General features: G+C 29.5%; 1 protein-coding gene across 1 annotated transcript in view; it reads left to right on the top strand.

Moving 5' to 3' along the window:
- The window catches only part of LOC117169763, a 160334-nt gene that overhangs the window by 59607 nt on the left and 79830 nt on the right, over positions 1-20897 (top strand). The gene's annotated exons all lie outside the window — the stretch shown is intronic.

The following is a 20897-nucleotide window of genomic DNA, read 5'->3' as shown; positions in this document are numbered from 1 at the left end:
GGGAGCTCTTCTTAATATTTTGACACCAAAATCATGTCGATACACCTTACCGACTGCGAGTAAAGCCACCCACGCTTTAACTTGACAGACTGTATATGAATAAGAATTTGTGATTTTTCTGTACCATTAATTTTGTACATCGAAATATTCATATAAAATGTGTGAAATAATTTTTTTCTTAACATTTTGCTACAATACCATAATTGCTTAAATTTTTTTTACATTTTTGAAGAAATTAGTAAAATCAAATTATGGGAAAAACTTATTTTGAAGAATTCGAACAAAAATTTATAAGCTTCCTAATAATTTTGAATGATTATGTGATGATTTTTTTAGAAAAAAATATGGAAGACCTTCAGACAATTATTTAAATTGTTCTGGATAAAAACAAAATTTAGCTTTACTTAATTCTGCAGGGCGCCAAGAGAATGAAAAATATATACTTTGGATTCATGGGGAAATTTCAAACAATTTCTCACGAATAATTTGTAAGAGCACATTGAAAAAGATTTTGAAACATTTCCAATTATTTTCTTAAATGTGGAAGAAGAGTAGAAGATTTTAAAGCAAACTCTTTTCATTTGGTAACATTAAAAAATTAAAAATAAATTCAACTATCAAATTACAATAATATTGCGAAGACTTAAAGAGAATAAAGAAGATTTTTGAACTGTACAAGATTGAAAAAATGCAGATTTATGTTAAAGTTTTTAAACAAAAAGATACCTAGACGTAAAAAACGCGAACGTCTGGACACACTCATATTTTTTGGAAAAATTGAAAATTGTGGATAAAAAGTGCAGGAAACTGAATGCTCACATGGTAAAGTATCACATGCCCTTAAGGGCATGTGATACATTATGATGTCACGTATTACCGACCGCCTCATGTTATTTTTTTCCGCCAATTTAAAAATAGGGAAATTAAAATATCGAGTTAATTTTTTTAAAAATGATATGTATTATTATGAGACAGGTCTGTCTGGTCATTTAAAGTTGCTATATTATTGATAAATATTAATTTTTAATATTTACAATGTTCAGCACGGAGCCGTGTATTTCAATTTATTTGAATATTGAGAAAGCAACCTTCCGGTTTCATACAGACTGAGTCGGTAACAATGATAGAATTTTAAATTTTGTAACGTAACTACATGTATAAATAAAAAGTATTCGCAAACATATGCTGCCACCTTTTACTTTATGAAACCTCAGGTTTCTCTGATAGCGGAATTGGTAGCCTTTCTGTAAATTCTTTGTAACTATCCGAATTATTTGAAATCACTTGAATTCTTCGAAAAAAATTTTATACTTAATATTCTTTAAACACTTTTTAATTTTCCCAATTCTCCACATTCATAAAAAAACTATATTGTATTCTTTGAGTATTTCGAATTCTCTGAATCATCTTGAATTCTTTCCATTATATTGTTTTTTTTAATTCTTTGAATTCTTCTACATTCATAGAATTATTTAAATATTTTTAAAAATCTTTTAGCTGTTTTGAATTCTTTCGGATCTATTATGTACATATATATTCTTTAAAATATTTTGAATACATTGAATTCTATTTGATTATTTGAAATTCTTAATTTTTTTCAAGTATTTTTTGAATACATTTGGATTGCTTAAATCCTTTTGAATTCTTTCAGTTCTTTCAAAGTCTTTGAAGTTTTTTTAATTCTTCGAACTTTTTAAAATTCTTTTTTATATCTAAACTTTTTCTGGTTCTTATTAACTTTTTGCATTGCGTTGAATTTTATAAAAATTCTTTGAATTTTTCGAATTGAAATATTAAGTATTACTTGAAATTAAAAGCAACTACCCACAATTAAAAATTCATTTAATTTCTTTCAGTACCTTTGGATTCTTTGGCTTCATTCAAACTCTTTAAATTTTTTGAACTCTTTAATTCTTTAAATAACCTTCAATTATTTTAGATATTATATTTCAAAAAAAAAGGTATTACTTATGACTAAAATTAACAATATGAAGAATTAGTTTGAGTTTTTTTCATTGTTTAGAATTGTTCAGGAAACGTCAATATCTCACACGTCAACCATTTTTTTACCATTTTTTACTTAATTTTTTCACTTCCTACTTATTTCATATTTTATTAAAAAAATATGGTTACTTATGATATTAAAAATCAAGTAAAGTAAAAAGTAGCGGTGATTTGGCTGACGATTCGATTTTTTTTGTAAAAACTGAACTTTATGTTTTGAAGTGGGAACACGAAAACAAAAATAATAATTTTGACCTCAACTTAGGAGAACGCGAATATTTATATTATTTAAAAAAAATACTTTTAGATTGTTTGATTGGTTTGAATTCTTTTCAATTGTTTGCATTCTGTTGAATTCTTCGTATTCTTTGAATTTATTTTTATTTATCTAATTCAAAAAAGAAGTATTACTTAAAATTAAAACCAAGATATAAATTAAACATTCATTAAAATTATTTTATAATATTTTGAATGCTTTTTAATGTGTTTAGATTCTTTGAGCTATTCAATTCTTTGAAATCTTTTGAATTCTTGAAGCCTTTTTAAATTCTTTGAATTATTTTGTAAATTTAGATTGTTTCGAATTTTTTATATTTTTTGTATTCTGTTGAATCCTTTCAATTTCTTTGAATTTTTTAAATTCAAATATAAATTACAATTTAAAATTAAAAGCAACTAACTATAGTTAAAAATGTATTTGAATTCAATGAATAGAATAGATTTTGAGTCTTTGAATTCTTGAAAAAATTTAAATTATTTTTATTTTTTTAATTCTGTTTAATCTTTGGAATTGATATAAATCTTTAAAATCTATTAAATTTTTAGAATACTTTTCGAATCTCTTCAATTCTCTGAATACTTTTGAATTTTTTGCAATCTGTTGACTTGTATTCACGCTTTAAACTTTTTGATTTGTTTAAATTAGAAAATTGAGTTTAACTTAACGTTAATAATAACAAATTAAAATTAAGATGAGTTCATTTTAATTTTTTGAATTATTTAAAATTATTTTGAATTCGTTTAATATCTTTTAATAAATTTGAATTCTTTAACATTTTTGAAATCTTTCTAATTTGGTTAGTTCTTTGAATTCTTTTATATATTTACACTTTCTTAAATTGTTTGCATTCTGTTGAATCCTTTGATTTTTTTGGTTCTTTAAATACAAATATTATTACTTCAAATTAAAAGAAAAGACCTAATACTAAGAAGTCATTTCAATTCATTGAATACTTTTTAATTTTTTGAATTTTTCACATTCTTTTAGATTCTTTTAAATCCTTTGATTTCGTTTCATTTTTTTGTCTTCCATTTGTATTCTATTGGATTATTTACAATCTGTTGCACTGTTTTCATGCGTACATTTTTTCAATTCTTCGAATTCAAAAATTAAGGATTGCTTATCATTAACATTAAAAACTTAAAATTAGGGACAGATCGTTTGAAATTTTTGAGTGCATTCGGATTTTGTAAAAGCTTTTGAATTTTTTGAAATATTTTAAATACTTTTCAATTCTCTAAATTCTTTTGGATACGTTTAAAAGTCTTTAATTTTCAAATAAAGGATCACTTTTTACTTAACAAAAAATGAAAGTGTAGAGTAAAGCGTAGAATATCTTTTTTTTTTATGATTCTTTCAATTCTTTCAAATTCTTTGAAATCTTTTTATTTCTTCAAATTCTTTTGAATTCTTTAAATTATTTTAAATTTTTTGAACACTTTTAAATTATTTGAACGTTTTTTAATTCTTTGAATTCTTTAAATTCTTGTAAATCATTTGACTCGTCTAAATTTTGTGTATTATTTAGAATGATTTGCAACCTGTAGCACTGTTTCAGTGCTATGACTTTTTTGAAACCGTTGAATTCAATAATCAAGTATTGCTTAACATTAATATTAACTATTAAAAATTCCGAAAAGTTAGTTTATATTAATTAAAACCTTTCGTATTCTTTGAATTCTTTAGAATATATTTGAATTCTTTTAATTCATTCAAATACGTTTAAAATGCATCAACATGCAAATAAGGAATCACTTATTGCTTCACAGAAAATGCAGTATTTAAGAGTAAATTTACAATTCAGATGCTTCAAATCAATTTTATTTATTTACCAAAACTATGATAATTATTCCTATTTACAAACGAAAGGGGACCGCCCTCATCCACCCTATGGCTTTCCATGTGTTAAAGCGTAGAATATATTTGTTTATGATGCATTGAGTATGCAGCCAATTAAGGCAAGACATGAGTAGGACTTAGTCAATATTCGGCCAATCAAGGCAAGACGTGAGTATGACTTAGTAAATATCCAACCAATTAAGGCAAGACATGCACAGGACTTAGTAAATATCCGGCCATTAAGGCAAGACGATATAATGACTTAGTAAATATCCAGCCAATTAAGGCAACACATCAGCAGGACTCAGTAAATATTCGGCCAATTAAGGCAAGACGTGAGTAGGATTTAGTCAATATCCGGCCAATAAGGCAAGACGTGAGCAGGACTTAGTAAATATGCAACCAATTAAGGCAAGACATGAGCAGGACTCAGTTAATATCCGGCAAATTAAGGCAAGACATGAGCAGAATTTAGTAAATATCCGGACAATTAAGGCAAGAAGTGAGCAGGACTTAGTGAATATGCAACCAATTAAGGCAAGACATACGCAGGACTAAGTAAATATCCGGCCAATTAAGGAAAGACGTCAACAGGACTTAGCAAATATCAGGCCAATTAAGGCAAGATGTGAGTAGGAATTAGGCAATATCCGGCCAAAAAAGGCAAGACGTGAGCAGGACTTAGTAAATATCCGGCCAATTAAGGCAAGACGTGAGTCGGACTTAGTAAATATCCGGCCAATTAAGGTAAGACATGAGTAGGACTTAGCCAACATCCGCTTAATTAAGGCAGGGCGTGAGCAGCACTTAGTAAATATCCGGCAAATTAAGGCAAGACATGAGCAGAATTTAGTAAATATCCGACCAATTAAGGCAAGACGTGAGCAGGAATGAGTAAATATGCAACCAATTAAGGCAAGTCATGAGCAGGACTCAGTAAATATCCGGCAAATTCAGGCAAAACATGAGCAGAATTTAGTAAATATCCGACCAATTAAGGCAAGACGTGAGCAGGAATGAGTAAATATGCAACCAATTAAGGCAAGTCATGAGCAGGACTCAGTAATCCGGCAAATTCAGGCAAAACATGAGCAGAATTTAGTAAATATCTGGCCAATTAAGGCAAGACGTGAGCAGGACTTAGTAAATATGCAACCAATTAAGGCAAGGCATGCGCAGTACGTAGTAAATATCCGGCCAATTAAGGCAAGACGTCAACAGGACTTAGCAAATATCAGGCTAATTAAGGCAAGACGTGAGCAGGAATTAGGTAATATTCAGCCAAAAAAGGCAAGACGTGAGCAGGACTTAGTAAATATCCGGCCAATTAAGCAAGAGGTGAGTAGGATTTAGTCAATATCCGGCCAATTAAGGCTAGTCGTGAGCAGGACTTAGTAAATATGCAACCAATTAAGGCAAGATATGAGCAGGACTTAGTAAATATCCGGCAAATTAAGGCAAGACATGAGCAGAATTTAGTAAATATATTTATTATTCTTTGAATTCTTTTGAATACATTTGAATTCTCTTAATTCATTTGAAAATCGTTTAAAATGCATCAACATGCAAATAAGGAATCACTTATTGCTTGACAGAAAATGCAGTATTTAAGAGTAAGTTTATAATTCAGATGCTTCAAATTAATTTTATTTATTTACAAAATCTATGATAATTATTCCTATTTACAAAGGAAAGGGGACCGCCCTCATCCACCCTATAGCTTTCCATGTGTTAAAGTGTCGAGTATGTTTGTTTATGATGCATTGAGTATGCAACCAATCATGGCAAGACATGAGCAGGACTTAGTCAATATTCGTCCAATTAAGGCAAGACATGCGCAGGACTTAGTAAATATCCGGCCAATTAAGGCAAGACATGAGCAGGTCTTAGTAAATATCAGGTCAATTAAGGCAAGACATGAGCAGGACTTAGTCAATGTCCGGTCAATTAAGGCAAGACGTGAGCAGGACTTAATAAATATGCAACCAATTAAGGCAAGACATGAGCAGGACTCAGTAAATATCCGGCAAATTAAGGCAAGGCATGAGCAGAATTTGGTAAGCATCCGGCCAATTAAGGCAAGACGTGAGCAGAACTTAGTAAATATGCAACCAATTAAGGCAAGATATGAGTAGGACTTAGTAAATATCCGGCAAATTAAGGCAAGACATGAGCTGAATTTAGTAAATATCCGGCCAATTAAGGCAAGACGTGAGCAGGACTGAGTAATTATGCAACCAATTAAGGCAAGAAATGAGCAGGACACAGTAAATATCCGGCAAATTAAGGCAAGACATGAGCAGAATTTAGTAAAAATCCAGGCAATTAAGGCAAGACGTGAGCAGGACTTAGTAAATATGCAACCAATTAAGGCAAGACATGCGCAGGACTTAGTAAATATCCGGCCAATTAAGGCAAGACGTGAGCCGGACTTAGTAAATATCCGGCAAATTAAGGCAAGACATGAGCAGAATTTTGTAAAAATCCGGCCAATTAAGGTAAGACGTGAGCAGGAATTAGTAAATATGCAACCAATTAAGGCAAGACATGCGCAGGTCTTAGTAAATATCCTGCCAATTAAGTCAAGACGTTAGTAATACTTAGTCAATATTCGGCCAATTAAGGCAAGACATGAGCAGGTCTTAGTAAATATCTGGTCAATTAAGGCAAGACATGAGTAGGACTTAGTCAATATCCGGTCAATTAAGGTAAGACGTGAGCAGGACTTAATAAATATGCAACCGATTAAGGCAAGACATGAGAAAGACTCAGTAAATATCCAGAAAATTAAGGCAAGACATAAGCAGAATTTAGTAAATATCCGGCCAATTAAGGCAAGACGTGAGCAGGACTTAGTAAATATGCAACCAATTAAGGCAAGGCATGCGCAGTACGTAGTAAATATCCGGCCAATTAAGGCAAGACGTCAACAGGACTTAGCAAATATCAGGCCAATTAAGGCAAGACATGCGCATGACTTAGTAAATATCCGGCCAATTAAGGCAAGACGTGAGCTGGACTTAGTAAATATCCGGCCAATTAAGGTAATACATGAGTAGAACTTAGTCAATATCCGCCCAAATAAGGCAAGACATGAGCAGGACTCAGTGAATATCCGGCCACTTAAGGCAAGACATGAGCTGGACTCAGTGAATATCCGGCCCATTAAGGCAAGACGTTAGCAGGACTTATTGAATATCCGGCCAATTAAGGCAACACATCAGCAGGACTTAGTAAATATCCGGCTAATTAAGGCAAGACGTGAGCCGGACTTAGTAAATATCCGGTCAATTAAGGTAAGACATGAGCAGGACTTAGTAAATATGCAACCAATTAAGGCAATAATTGCGCAGGACTTAGTAAATATCTGGCCCATTAAGGCAAGACGTGAGCCGGACTTAGTAAATATACGGTCAATTAAGGTAAGACATGAGTAGGACTTAGTAAATATGCAACCAATTAAGGCAATAACTGCGCAGGACTTAGTAAATATCTGGCCCATTAAGACAAGACGTTAGCAGGACTTATTGAATATCCGGCCAATTAAGGCAAGACATGCGCATGACTTAGTAAATATCCGGCCAATTAAGGCAAGACGTGAGCTGGACTTAGTAAATATCCGGCCAATTAAGGTAAGACATGAGTAGGACTTAGTCAATATCCGCCCAAATAAGGCAAGACATGAGCAGGACTCAGTGAATATCCGGCCACTTAAGGCAAGACATGAGCTGGACTCAGTGAATATCCGGCCCATTAAGGCAAGACGTTAGCAGGACTTATTGAATATCCGGCCAATTAAGGCAACACATCAGCAGGACTTAGTAAATATCCGGCCAATTAAGGCAAGACATGAGTAGGACTTAGTCAATATCCGGCCAACGAAAGCAAGACATGTGTAGGACTTAGTCAATATCTCGCTATTGGAAGCAAGACATATTTCACTTATTTCTTATGCAATTTAAATAGCCAGAGCCTTACCACAAAGTATACAGATATATATTTGCAGTTGTGCGGTCAAGAACAGATTTTGTTAAATTACATTATTTGGAGTCGCACAATGTATCAATAAATGTCAAAAAACGTTTCCAGCTACCATGTGTAGTTTCTTTGCCTCGCACTTACCTTGTAACTAAATCGGGGTCACCTGAACCGTTGCCAATTGAAATATATACCTAATTTTACGCAATATACTCGACTGGATACTCGCGCACTGTGGCCCTTCTGATTCTACAGTCGCAACTGTGCTCGCCCTGCTCCTCGGAGAAACTGCGTGGCCAGCAGTTCTAGGAAGGCCGAAGACGTTTTACATTATGTCGAGCCTTTTGAATTCTTCTGATTTTTTAAACTAAAAAATTAGGTATTACTTTCGATTAAAATTAACCAGAAATTAAAAATTCATTGGAATTTTTTGAATACTTTTGGATTTGTATATTTTGGTGCAATATGAAGCGTTGTGTAATATGATACAAGGAGTAATGTTACACAGCAGAGGTTCGAAGCTTTTGGCAAGGGTAGTATATTTTTTACAATATTCGGTAATAATATAACAATAACACATTTCTGAAACAGCAAAAAAATGGATATGATTATTCAGATTGGAATTTCGTAATTTTAGACGAGCAATAAGAGTTTCAAAAGACAGGAAAAACACAAGAGTTATATCTATTTTCTAACCAATTGCTTATTACTTTGAATACACCCTTTTCTCGAGGATACTTTTATGCCTCACTTTTTCAAATATTATATCCAATAAACAATAATTTAAAAATAACATCAAAATATGACATATAGGGTTATACGGCACATTGGGAAAAATGGCTTACCTCGTAAATGTATGTTGAAGTTGGTATTGACGGAAAAAAATTTCGTTTATTCACTATCGCGGACACTTAGATCTTAGATTTAATGTTTGAAACGTGTATTTCTATAAACTTGTGCATTACAACTGCGAGTTTTTTTTATCGCTGATTCCAAACTTGAAATTTCATGATAGAAAACGGCGCATCCAATAAATTCTGACGTGAGAATCGTAATCAGAGACCCCAAAAACTCCCATAAAGTGTCTTTCATGTTAATTATAAAAAAAGTTTGCGACCTTAAACTAAAATTTTCGCCATTTTGAATTTCGCTATTTTTATATCAGAATCATAATCATCTAACCCCAAAGACCTATGAGTTACTATTTATGACAAGAATTCATCTATGAACAACGGATTAATGCAAAGGGGGTTCTAGATTTTTTAGAACGAACTAGAATCTCCGTATTGTTTATTTAAATAAGCATGTTTGTTTGAAACAATGCGGCGACTCTAATCGCTGATTCTATCTAGCGATTACCCCAGACGAAGAGTTTGACAAAATCATTATATATTAAGCTCTCCACTCGGTCTTATTAATAACCAAGGTCTTTTTTTCAGTGTCTACTACACGATCTGATTGTTACAAGCATTTACAAACATTTACAAACTTTTTAAAATAAAAATTGAAATTTGGTAAAAATATATAAAAATTGAAACTTGTTAAAAATGCATAATTTTGCAACAAATGAATTTTAAACAAATCTTTGCAGGGTTTGAAAGCTTGGACAATGACCTTCAAGAAAAATATAGACAAATCGGCCACGGCTTCAAAAAGTGGAATTATTTGAAGCCCTGAACAATGAGAATATTTTACAGTGATTCATGCATTCAAATCCGTAGAGAAAGTAGGTCATTGAATGTGAATCCATTTTCACTGTACAAAAATAGACCAGAATTACATAAAAACTTTATGTTGCTCATATAAATTCCTGAAAATATTAAATAAAGAAAAATAATTAATGTTCACTAACTTGTGAAAAGACACACGCGGTTTACACACAAGGACTTTTATGTCACCGTACGCACTTTCACCTGACGACACAGCTCAAAAGTTAACTGGCGAACTGTAGCGCCACTTACAGGAATTGACTCTATTACTATCTAAGATTTTTAAGAGAGAGGAAACGAACTTCTATACTTTCCTGAACACAAGATATTCCAGTTTGAAAAATCGTTTGTGCGTTTTTCGAATTTCACGTTAGAGTTTCGGTATACGATTCCTGACCCGGTAACTCTGGAAATTTGTCTTTACTTTTACCGAGGTTTGGATGGTTCGGACCCCACTCTAAATTGTGGGTATTTAGTATGCAGTTGGCATTGCAAAAATCAGTCCGTGAATGATGCTAAATACCGGAACAGCCCCGTGCAGACTATTAAAAAATCCAGCTCTAGTCCAATATGCCTTCGACATATTGGGCTAAAGTTAAAAATGAGCTGTCTTATTTTTTTTCATTTTTAGAAAAATAATTATATTCAATAATAGTAATAATAATAATGAAATAGAATTTACATTATAATAATGCAAGTAGGGGAAACTTTGCTATATGGGATCACTACATTTTTTAAATTATTTTAGAACTTTTATAGAAAAATTATGAGGAAAACGTCACTCTACGCCATACTTCTTTCAATATCTCCTCAAATATTATCATCTCTTTTGTCGCGCTCACAGTGTACTTTTTTCGTGCTCAAAGGGTAAGAAACTCCAGACAAAATCCCTAACTCCTATAAAAAATTCTAGTTAAATTCAGGAGAACTCATATCAATTTTAAAAAATCCGCCCGCCACTCAAGCAGTCTCATCGCACGCTGCACCCGCGACTCGCAAGTTTGAGCGCGTCTAGGGCGTGCGACTTTTGGCTTTCGCGCTGAGCACTCGATCATGTATTTGCTTCGCGCTGAACGCTCGATCTTTTTAATTTTTCCACATTTTTGCACAGACCTTTTAAAATTAAAGGTCAAAACATGGACAACTGTAATTGGATGAGTGTAAATTATATTTTTTAAAAGCTCCTTCGGCTTTATCAAACACATTTTGATCTGGTATCTCGTGCTTCGCACTCGAATTTATCCGAAATGCGAACTTTTCTTGATATAAATGTATTTTATATTTCTTTTTACAGCTCGGTCTGTAACTTCTTATTTAGATATTATAAAATAGAGTACAAATTTTATTTTTCGTGATTACTTTCATATTTGTTCTTTATTTTGCATTGATTTTTATTCTCAACTGTCCACAAAAATGCATCCCTTTAATAAATTTATATTTTGATCATTCTTAATGTGCATTGTTATGAAAAATACGTATTTTTATTGTATTTTTTTATCAAAAAAAAGTGCGCATTCCATAAGAATAAAAAAAATTTATTATTTATTTTATTGCAAATAGTCACGTTTTTCCATAAATTTGTTTATTTTTACTGCTATTTTTAACGATTAGAACCAAAAATTACCATATTTGATACGCAAACATACCCTGCGTCGTTTAAAGAAAAAAAGATTTTTTAAATTATTTTAAATGGATGTTTATAACAAAAGTTTATACAAAATTTGTAGATCATTTTTTGTTGAATAATTTCTATCATTTAATTTTTTCTCGTCTCTTGTGTGGTTTTTACAAAATTTGATTTTTTATATTTTTCATGTTATTTTTAAGACTAAAAGAAAAATTACACGTCCTATAAAAAGATTATTTCTAACCAAATTTGTAGGTCTTTTTTGGGGACGAAACTTTTGTCTATTAATTTTTTTCATAGCTTCATTGGTTTGTCCAAAAATTTAATTCTTTTTTTTAATTTTATTTTTTCACGATTAAAACAAAAATTACGCATCCTATCCAAAAATGATTGATAATAAATTTGAAATTCTTTTTTGGATGAATAAATTTCCTTGACACATTTTTTCGTAGCCAGGGTGATTAGCGACTGCACTATTTAACATAAGATAATCACGACATCGTTCAAAACTTCATCAAGCCCAATCTTTTAATTTCATTCGGTCAAATTTGTTATTTTAACAAATAGAACTTCAAAATTGAACATTTTATGAATATTATTATTTTTATCCAAAGAAAAGACTTAAGAGAAATCTCTATCTATCAGAATTATTGCAGATATATTTCAGGAACATAAATATTAGGTTTAAGCTTTACGTTACTTGTTATAAGAAATCAATATAAACAATTACTTTCGTACGTGCTCAACCACAACCAAAAACATTATCTTGATTAAAAATACCTGAATATCTCGTAAAAGTAGTATTGAGAATGGAATCTAAACATTAGTTAAAAATTACCACCATTATAAATATTCTAATAAACAAATTGTTTTATTTAATTTTTTTCGAAGATGTTTTTCTCACCAACCAACTTTTAATTTAATTCTAAATAATAATCAATAGCTGCAAAAAAATATAAATCTTCAATTTTTTTATTGTTAATAAGAATATTATGAACCAATAAAATTTTGTAGCGTTTTTCATCGGAAGAGCTTAGTTTTTCTGCTAAATCATGTTTCAGTTTTCTAAGTGGTTATAAATCATCAAGAAAGTGTGGCAATACCTCGCTATTGTTATTGTTATGAACAATAGCAATAGTATAGCATAGTATTACCACATAACATCGCGAAATACTTTTTTTTATATTTTGTTTTTGAGTCACAATTTTCCATTATTATTTGATAATAATTTTAAATCAGAATTACTGATTTAGCAGAATAAATTATTTTTTCTTATGGAAAACGCAAAATTTTGGAATTTGTTTACAATACTGTTATTAGCAATAAAAATATATTTCATTCAAATTTTTTGCAGCGATTTATTATAATTGAGAATTCATTTGAAAGTTGATTGATGAGAAAAACATCTTCGAAAAAAATAAAATAAACCAATTTGTTTATTAGAATATTTATAATAATGGTAATTGTTAACTAATATTTATTTTGCATTCCTAATACTATGTCTACGGGATATTTAGGTAAAAAATTGTAGTCTGTAGTAGATCATGAACAGTAAATTTCCGATTTCTGCACCGTCTGAGCCACGATGACTCCCTCGGTGATAATCTTGTAGGGCTATCAAAAAGCAACATTTTTATTTCCTAGACTTTTTTCATGTGGAACGTTATTTAGGTTACAATTTTTTTGAGCCCCACGAAAAGATGTACACAGAATTTATAAAAAAAATTGTTAAAAAAATATAGAAAAAGCTCTAAATTTTTTAATTTTTATCCAAAATAGTTGGCTAGCAAACTTGACCTTCAGTTGAGCACACTGAAAAAGTTCACCAAAGACAGAGGAAGTTTTTAGCAGATAATTCAATTTTCAACAAATAAGTTAATTTTTAGACATAAGAGATGAATTCTTACGAAAAAATATTCATTATCTATGGACAAAAAAAAAGTTCAACAAACAATTAAGTTTTCGACCAAAATATAAGACATTTCAATAAAAAAGTTGAGCTTTCAATAATAGTGAATTTTGGATAAGAATTATAATTCTGTGTTGGAACATCAGAATTCCTTGTTGGAAATTTATTTTCTCAATTGCGGCACGTATATATCTTTACTGAAATTCACTATCCCTCTGCCAGTGAAAAAAATCATTTATAATTACTATTTCTAATGTTAGCATGGCTGCTTGAAGAAAGTTCAATCAGTGACTAATTAAGCTAAGAAGTTACTAAAACTGACTACTGTTCACGTAGAAAGAGACATGCATCCTACTGAAGTTCATATAAAATGCTTTCAATTTCTAAACTTTCCGTAAATAAAGTAAATATAAATAAAATTGTAACCAACAATAGAATAGTTTAATTTTCCGTTAAAAATCTAATTCTTATCCAAATAAATCTGATTTTCAGAAAAATAGTTAAATTTTCTAATGGAATAGTTACATTTTTAGTTGAACAATTGATTTTCAACAAAGTAGTTATAGTTTTAAAAATAGATGAATTTTTGATTAAAATCGTGAATATTCGAACAAAAAAATTAGTTTTTAACAACATTTTTTAGCTATCAACTGCAAGTAGATGAAGTTTCAAGGATAAAAGGTAAACAAAAAATTTGAAAAAAAATATACATTAAAATTGAGAAATATTTCCTCTTCGAAATACTACCTCTACTACAAATCTACGTGAAGCACTTTTTTCTAAATTCGGAAGACGGAAATTTTAAATTATGATGAATGTTGACTTGGAACAGAGATTTTTCAAACTCCTTTCTTCTAAATCAAAGTTTTAATTCTTCAAAAAAAATCCTGTTCCAAGTGAAATTATATTTCTTTGGCGAAATACCCTCCTAAAACAAAAATGATAATTATTTTCACTCATATACTTTTACTATCTACCTGAAAAAAGAAACTTAAACAATCCGATAAAAATAAGAATTTTCAATGTACTTAAATTCATCATTTCCTAATTTTAAATACGCATAGAATATACAAATTCTGAACTTAAAAATTAAAATTTTGCATTCTAGACTTTAGAGAAAAATGCTTAAATAAAATGCATCCAGTTTTTTCAGTTATTCCGTTTTTTCCGGTCAAGTTCTTTAATTTTCCCGGTTAAGTAAAACGAAATTTTTCATATGTGCGGCTAAACGAAAAACATTGATTTTAATTCATGGCGTTTATTCTAAACATCTTTCAACACAACAGAGCAAAAAATTGAAAAATAGATAAATTTTCAAACAAGTACTTGAATTTCCGACTACAAAATATCAGCTTATAATAAAGAGTGGAATAGTTAAACTTTCATTTTTAAAAATTAACTTTTAACAAATAAAACGGATTTTCAACAAATTATTTAAATTTTTAACCTAATTAATGAATTTTCAACTAAAATGACGAATCTTTAACTGGAATATTTGAGTTTTACATAAAGAAGATTAGTTTTGAACTAAAACAATGAATCTTCAACTGAAACGGTTGCATTTTCAACAACAAACAATTAATTTTTACTAAAAAGGATAAATTGTCCATCAAAACTTAAATAATTAAATGTTCAAATAAAAAATTGATGCTCAGTCAAACAAATAAATTTTCAATCACAACTATGGAATAAACAATTGGAATAAGTCAATTGACTTTTCACAACAAAAAAAACTTTTCCAAAAATATTATTTTCAAGAAAAGAGTTAGGTACATTTTTAAACAAAGTGATCAATTTTTAACTAAAATTTTTAATCTTTGTCTTCGAAATACAGGAATTTTAGACCAGAAAGATGAATTTGCAACTAAAACGATTAATTTTTAACTAGAATCATTAAACTTTTGACCAAAAAGATGAATTTCCAGCACGGAAGATTAATTTTTAACAAAAAAGATGGATTTTCAACTAAAGAAGATCATTTTTTAACAAAAAATTAAATAATTAAATTTTGAGTCAAAAATAAATGTTTAGTCAAAGAAATTAATTTTCATTTCAAATGGTGAATCTCTAACAAAAAAAAAATTATTGATCAAAGAGTTTAACTTCCAGCCAAGTTTCAAAAAGATAATTTTACAAGAAAAAGGGTCGATTTTTTAATAAAGTATCGGGATTTTCAACGATATAGTTGAATTTTTAATTAAAAAAGACAAATTACCATCCAATCTGTTAAATTTTGAAATAGAATATATACATTTTCAGCCAAAAATAGACAATTAGATTTTCAACTAAAAAGATGAATTTTGAAATAAAATTATGAATCTTCGAATTGACTAGTTGAATCATAGGTATATACCAAAAATATGAATTTTCAACTATAAACAACAATTTGCTACAAAAAAAGGAATTTTTTACAGATTACTCCTAGTTTTAAACAAATAGTTAAATTTCGGGATAAAAAATATCCAGTTGCAGAATAGGGACGTCACCTATTTTTTAGCTGGAAATTTTTTTTTTTTGTCGACAAAAAATAATTTTCAACCAAAAAAGAAACAAATTTTCCATAAAATATTTTAATTTTCAGTAAAAAATTATTTTTCTTTCAAAGAAAAAACAAGTTTTCAATCGAACAGCTCATTTTTCAACTAAGTTATTGAATTTTCATGAAGATAATAAATCTTCTATGTCAAAAATAAATTTTTATATGTTTTATATTTTAATTTCAAGAATGAGAATAACTGAGAAACAATTATTTTCTGCAAAAACACCTCGATTTGACTGCCAAAAAATCTTTATTTTTTAATACGTGAGTTTTCAATTAAAAAAGACAAACTTACATCCTTATTGTTAAATTTTAAATTAGAAAAGATCAATTTTCCAGCCAAAGTGGGATGATAAAATTTACAATAGAAAAAAATAACTTTCAAGAAAACTGATGAATATTTTCAACTAAAATTCTGAATCCTAAACTGGAATAGTTGAATTTTGCATCTCTCAAAAAAATGAATGTTTAACAAATAATGTTAATTCTCTGCAAAAAGGGGATTTTTCCACAAATTACAATTTAAAAAAAAAACTACTTCATTTTTAAATAAAGAATTCAATTAACATGAATCATACAACAAAATAAATTTTTAACAAATATTTAGGTTTTAATTGCATCTAGATGAATTTTCAAGAAAAAAGGTAAATTCATATCGAAAAATGCAAAACAAGTGCATTAAAATTAAAAAAATATTTCCTTTTCGAAACCCTACTTCTACTCTAAAAACTACTTGAAGCACTTTTTTTTTCGAAAATTTGGAACAAGGAAATTTCAAATAGTGACGAATTTTGACTTGGAACAGAGATTTTTGAAACTCCTGTCTTGTGAATCACAGTCTTAATTCTTTAAAAAATTTTCCGTTCGCTAAACGCATAATATTTATTTTAATTGATGAAGTTCTTTATAAACATCATTGAACATAACAGAGAAAAAAATTGAAAAATAAGTGAATTTTGACAAACAAAAACTTCAATTACCCACTAAAAAATATCAGGTCATAACGAAAAATTAAATAGTTAAACTTTTAGTTGAAAAAATTAATTTTTTACAAATCATGCGGATTTTTAACAAAAGAGTAAACTTTTCAACCTAAGTGAACCACAATAAATTAATTATTAATAAAAAAGATAAATTGCTCACCAAAACTTAAGTAATTAAATTTTAAGTGAGACCAATTAGTGATCAACCGAACAAATCAATTTTCGATCAGAACAATAAAATAATTAATTGAAATGAGTTAACTTATCCCCTCCCCCTCCCCCCAAAAAACTTGATTAATTTTTAACTAGAATGATGGAATTTTTTACCAAAAATGTGAATGTCCAACTGAAAAGATTCATTTCTATAATAAAAAAATTAATTTTTAACTAAAAAAACATTTTTAAACAAAAAATTGAAATAAATTAATTTTAAATAAAAAATAAATGTGTAACCGAAGAAATAAATTTTTATTAAAAATGAAAAATTACTTTTTAACCAAAGAGTTTAACTCTTAATCAAGTTTCAAAAAAAATATTTTACAAGAAAAAAATTCAATTTTTTAACAAATTGTGGGTTTTTAGTTTGAAAATATAAATTTTTAACAAAAAATTAAATTAAATTATCAAAAATATAAATTTTCAACCACAAAGAAAAAATGAAGTCCACATGGCCGGCGCCAGCAATATTGTGAGTAGCCGGAGGCGACAAGATTGTTGGTTGCCGGCTGGTTTTAGCGAAGAGAAAAATACAAAATAAAAGTGAATTACGTATACAGTCATGCAAATACCTGAAAATAGAAATTTCAAGGGCAAAATTGATACAAATAGTGTTTGTAGAAAGAAAAATCGAAATACACGATACTCGAAATGAGTTTGGGTTCTGTTCATATTCTAGGAGTGATATGAAATACGAATGGGGTTGCTGGATAGGTGTGAGGTTTTGAATGGGGGTGGGTGTTACCAAATGTACACTCTCTTCAAAAATAGGTATGAAAAAACCTATAAAAAAGTCTATATTTAAAAAATAGTTTCCAACAAAGAACTTACTAGCCTCGCCACAAGAAGTTTGTAAGAGTTAGGGGCTAACATTAATCATATGACTAATCACAGCGGTGCCTTCTCGCCCCCACGTGGCGTTGGAAAAGAAGTAGAGGTTTATATAAACTTCTTAAATAAAACATGTATTTATTTCCAAGCTTTAACACTGAACATTATATTTGCACACTTCCGAATTTGCACACCTTTGCACACCTCCGAATTTCGACAGCGCATTGTAATCGCGTGTTTACAACCGATCGACAGCAACCGGCAGCGTTCGGTTTCACTGGTGTCACTTCAATCACCTTCGCCAATCGCCGTGTATTAATGCTGCCGAAAAGTCCTCTTCCAGTTGAAAAGAGATAAGTGATCAGAGAAAGAGAGAGATCAATCGTCGCTGAACTGAATACTGATGTCCCCGTTAAAGACTAATTTGGCTTTATTATTTCGTTTCTTAGCAGTGTCGGAAAGTACACTCGAAGCCCCGGGGCGCAGGGCTGAAAATAAATTTTTGGGTCCCCTCAGAAACAAATCACAGAACGGTCCCTGTAACCATATTGTACCCTATATTTGAAAAATGTATATAATAAGATGAAAGCTTCCTAGAGGCAGGCTTTTGAAAAGTCCTAACAAATTTTATTTTAACCAAATTGAAATTAGTGAAAAAATCTCAAAAAGGAATTATAACTTTTGAGAAGTCCCGAATAATAATTTTAGTTTAACCGATTTTTGGGGCACTTGAACATTTAGTTTAATTTTAAGAAAATACCGTGGAAATTTTAAAATTTGAAATTTTGATCCAAACGATTCAAAATACAGGAAAAAATAATAACTTATGAAAAGTCCTACAAGATTTAATTTTATCCATTTTTTTGGAACGGTTTGTCATTATCGTTTTAGTCATCGAAAATGCTGTGGAAAAATAGAAAGTCCAAATTCGAGCAAAATTGACTCAATGCAGGAAAAAATCTCAAAAAGGAATGATAACTTTTGGAAAGTCCAGAACGTATTATCTTATCCATTTTTTGTGGGGCTTGTAATTTTAGATTAATTTGACATAAATACAGTGGAAAATTTGAAAATTTAAATTTTGATTGGAAAGATTCAAAATGCAGGAAAAAATCTCAAAAAAGGGATTGTAGTTTTAGAAAAGTCCTAAATAATTTTTTTTTCAGCAATTTGAAGAGGACTTGATAATTAAGTTCAATTTTACGAAAACACACTGGAAAAATATAAATTTTACATTTCAAACCAAACGTTCCAACTACGTGGAAAAATCTCAAAAAGAAATTATAACTTTTGAAAAGTCCTAAATAATAATTTTATTTTAATAGGTTTTTTGGTGACTTGACAATTTAGTTTAATTTCAAGAAAATACCGTTGCAAATAGAATATTCAAATTTTAATCCAAACAATTCAAAATTTGAGAAAAAATGTGAAAAAGAATTATAACTTTTGAAAAGTCATAAATAATGATTTTAATTTAATCATTTTTTCAGGGAATTGACAATTTAGTTTAATTTCACGAAAATACCGTGGAAAATTAAAATTTTTCAATTCTGATCCAAACGATTTAAAAAGCAGGAAAAATCTCGAAAATGAATTATAACTTTTAACAGTCCTCAACAATTTTATTCAAATTTTTTTTGATTGGATTAAAAATTTAGTTTAATTTTATGAAAATAGCGTGGAAAAATAGAAAATTCAAATTTGAATCCAAACGATTCAAAATACAGGTACAAATCTCAAAAAGGAATTATAGCTTTTAAAAGTATCAAACAATTTTATTTAAAATCTTTTTGATTATGCTTCACAATTTAGTTAAATTTTACGAAAATACAGTGGAAAAATAGAAAATTCAAATTTGAATCTGAACGATTCAACATACAGGAAAAATTCATAAATTATGAAAAGTCCTACAAAGTTTAATTTTATCCATTTTTTGTAGGGCTTGACAATTTAGTTTAATTATACGAACATGCATTGGAAAAATAAAAAATTCCAATTTCGATTCAAGCGAACCAAACTAATTGGAAAAATCTCATAAAAGGAATTATAATTTTTTTAAAGTCATAAAAAAATGTATTTTTGCCATTTTGTCGTAGGGCTTGTCATTTCAATTTAATTTTACGAAAATAGCCTGGAAAAATAGAAAATTCAAACTTCGACCCAAACGATTTATAATAATTGGAAAAATGACAAAAAGGAATGATAACTTTTGAAAAGTCCTAAAAGATTGTATTTAAACCATTTTTTATAAGACTTGATAATTTAGGTTAACTTTGCAAGAAATACAGTGAAAAAATAAAAAATTCAAATTTCGAATCGAAGGATTCAAAATACAGGAAAATATCTTAAGAAATGAATTAAAATACAAGCAAAAATCTCAAAAAGTACATTAATTTAAGAAATCAAAGTTTCAGACATCCTACGAATTAACGGGATTATATTATAGCCACACCAAGCAAGTTTTTTTATTAAAATCATATTGATTCTTACCTTAAATCCCACCAAGTTTTGTAATGCCTGACATTGCGTTTTAAAATTTATTTATAACACTTGTTACATTTCAAACCAGCGGGGCAACATCTTCGTAATGAATTTATCTGGTTCAATTTTAAAATACCATATGCAACTTTACTATTTGAATTTAACAACTGTGAACAATTTATCAACATAAATATTTTAATTAGTCTCCAATAGTTATCTCAGCTGTTACTCTGATTTTTCAACGATTTCCCCGTTACGGACGCAGTTTCTAGAAACTGGCCACTAAGCTTCTGTAACTTGGCGCTGTCATCCGTTTCCACACACCCTTTTTCCACTAGGAGACAAACACTTCTGCTATCTCGTCACCTCGCTCATTTACTACATTTTAATTATTTTATTTGTACCAAGGCTTTCTGCTGAATATGGTTACAAAAATAAATAGGCAGTCGCGGACAATTGTCCAGGGGTGGTCCCGAAGGAATTAACCCCCAAGCGGAGGTG

This window comes from Belonocnema kinseyi, chromosome 3 (assembly GCF_010883055.1).
Source record: "Belonocnema kinseyi isolate 2016_QV_RU_SX_M_011 chromosome 3, B_treatae_v1, whole genome shotgun sequence".
Taxonomy (NCBI): Eukaryota; Metazoa; Arthropoda; class Insecta; order Hymenoptera; family Cynipidae; genus Belonocnema; species Belonocnema kinseyi.
Note: the sequence above shows the minus strand (reverse complement) of the source record. Positions and strands in the feature narration are given on the sequence as shown.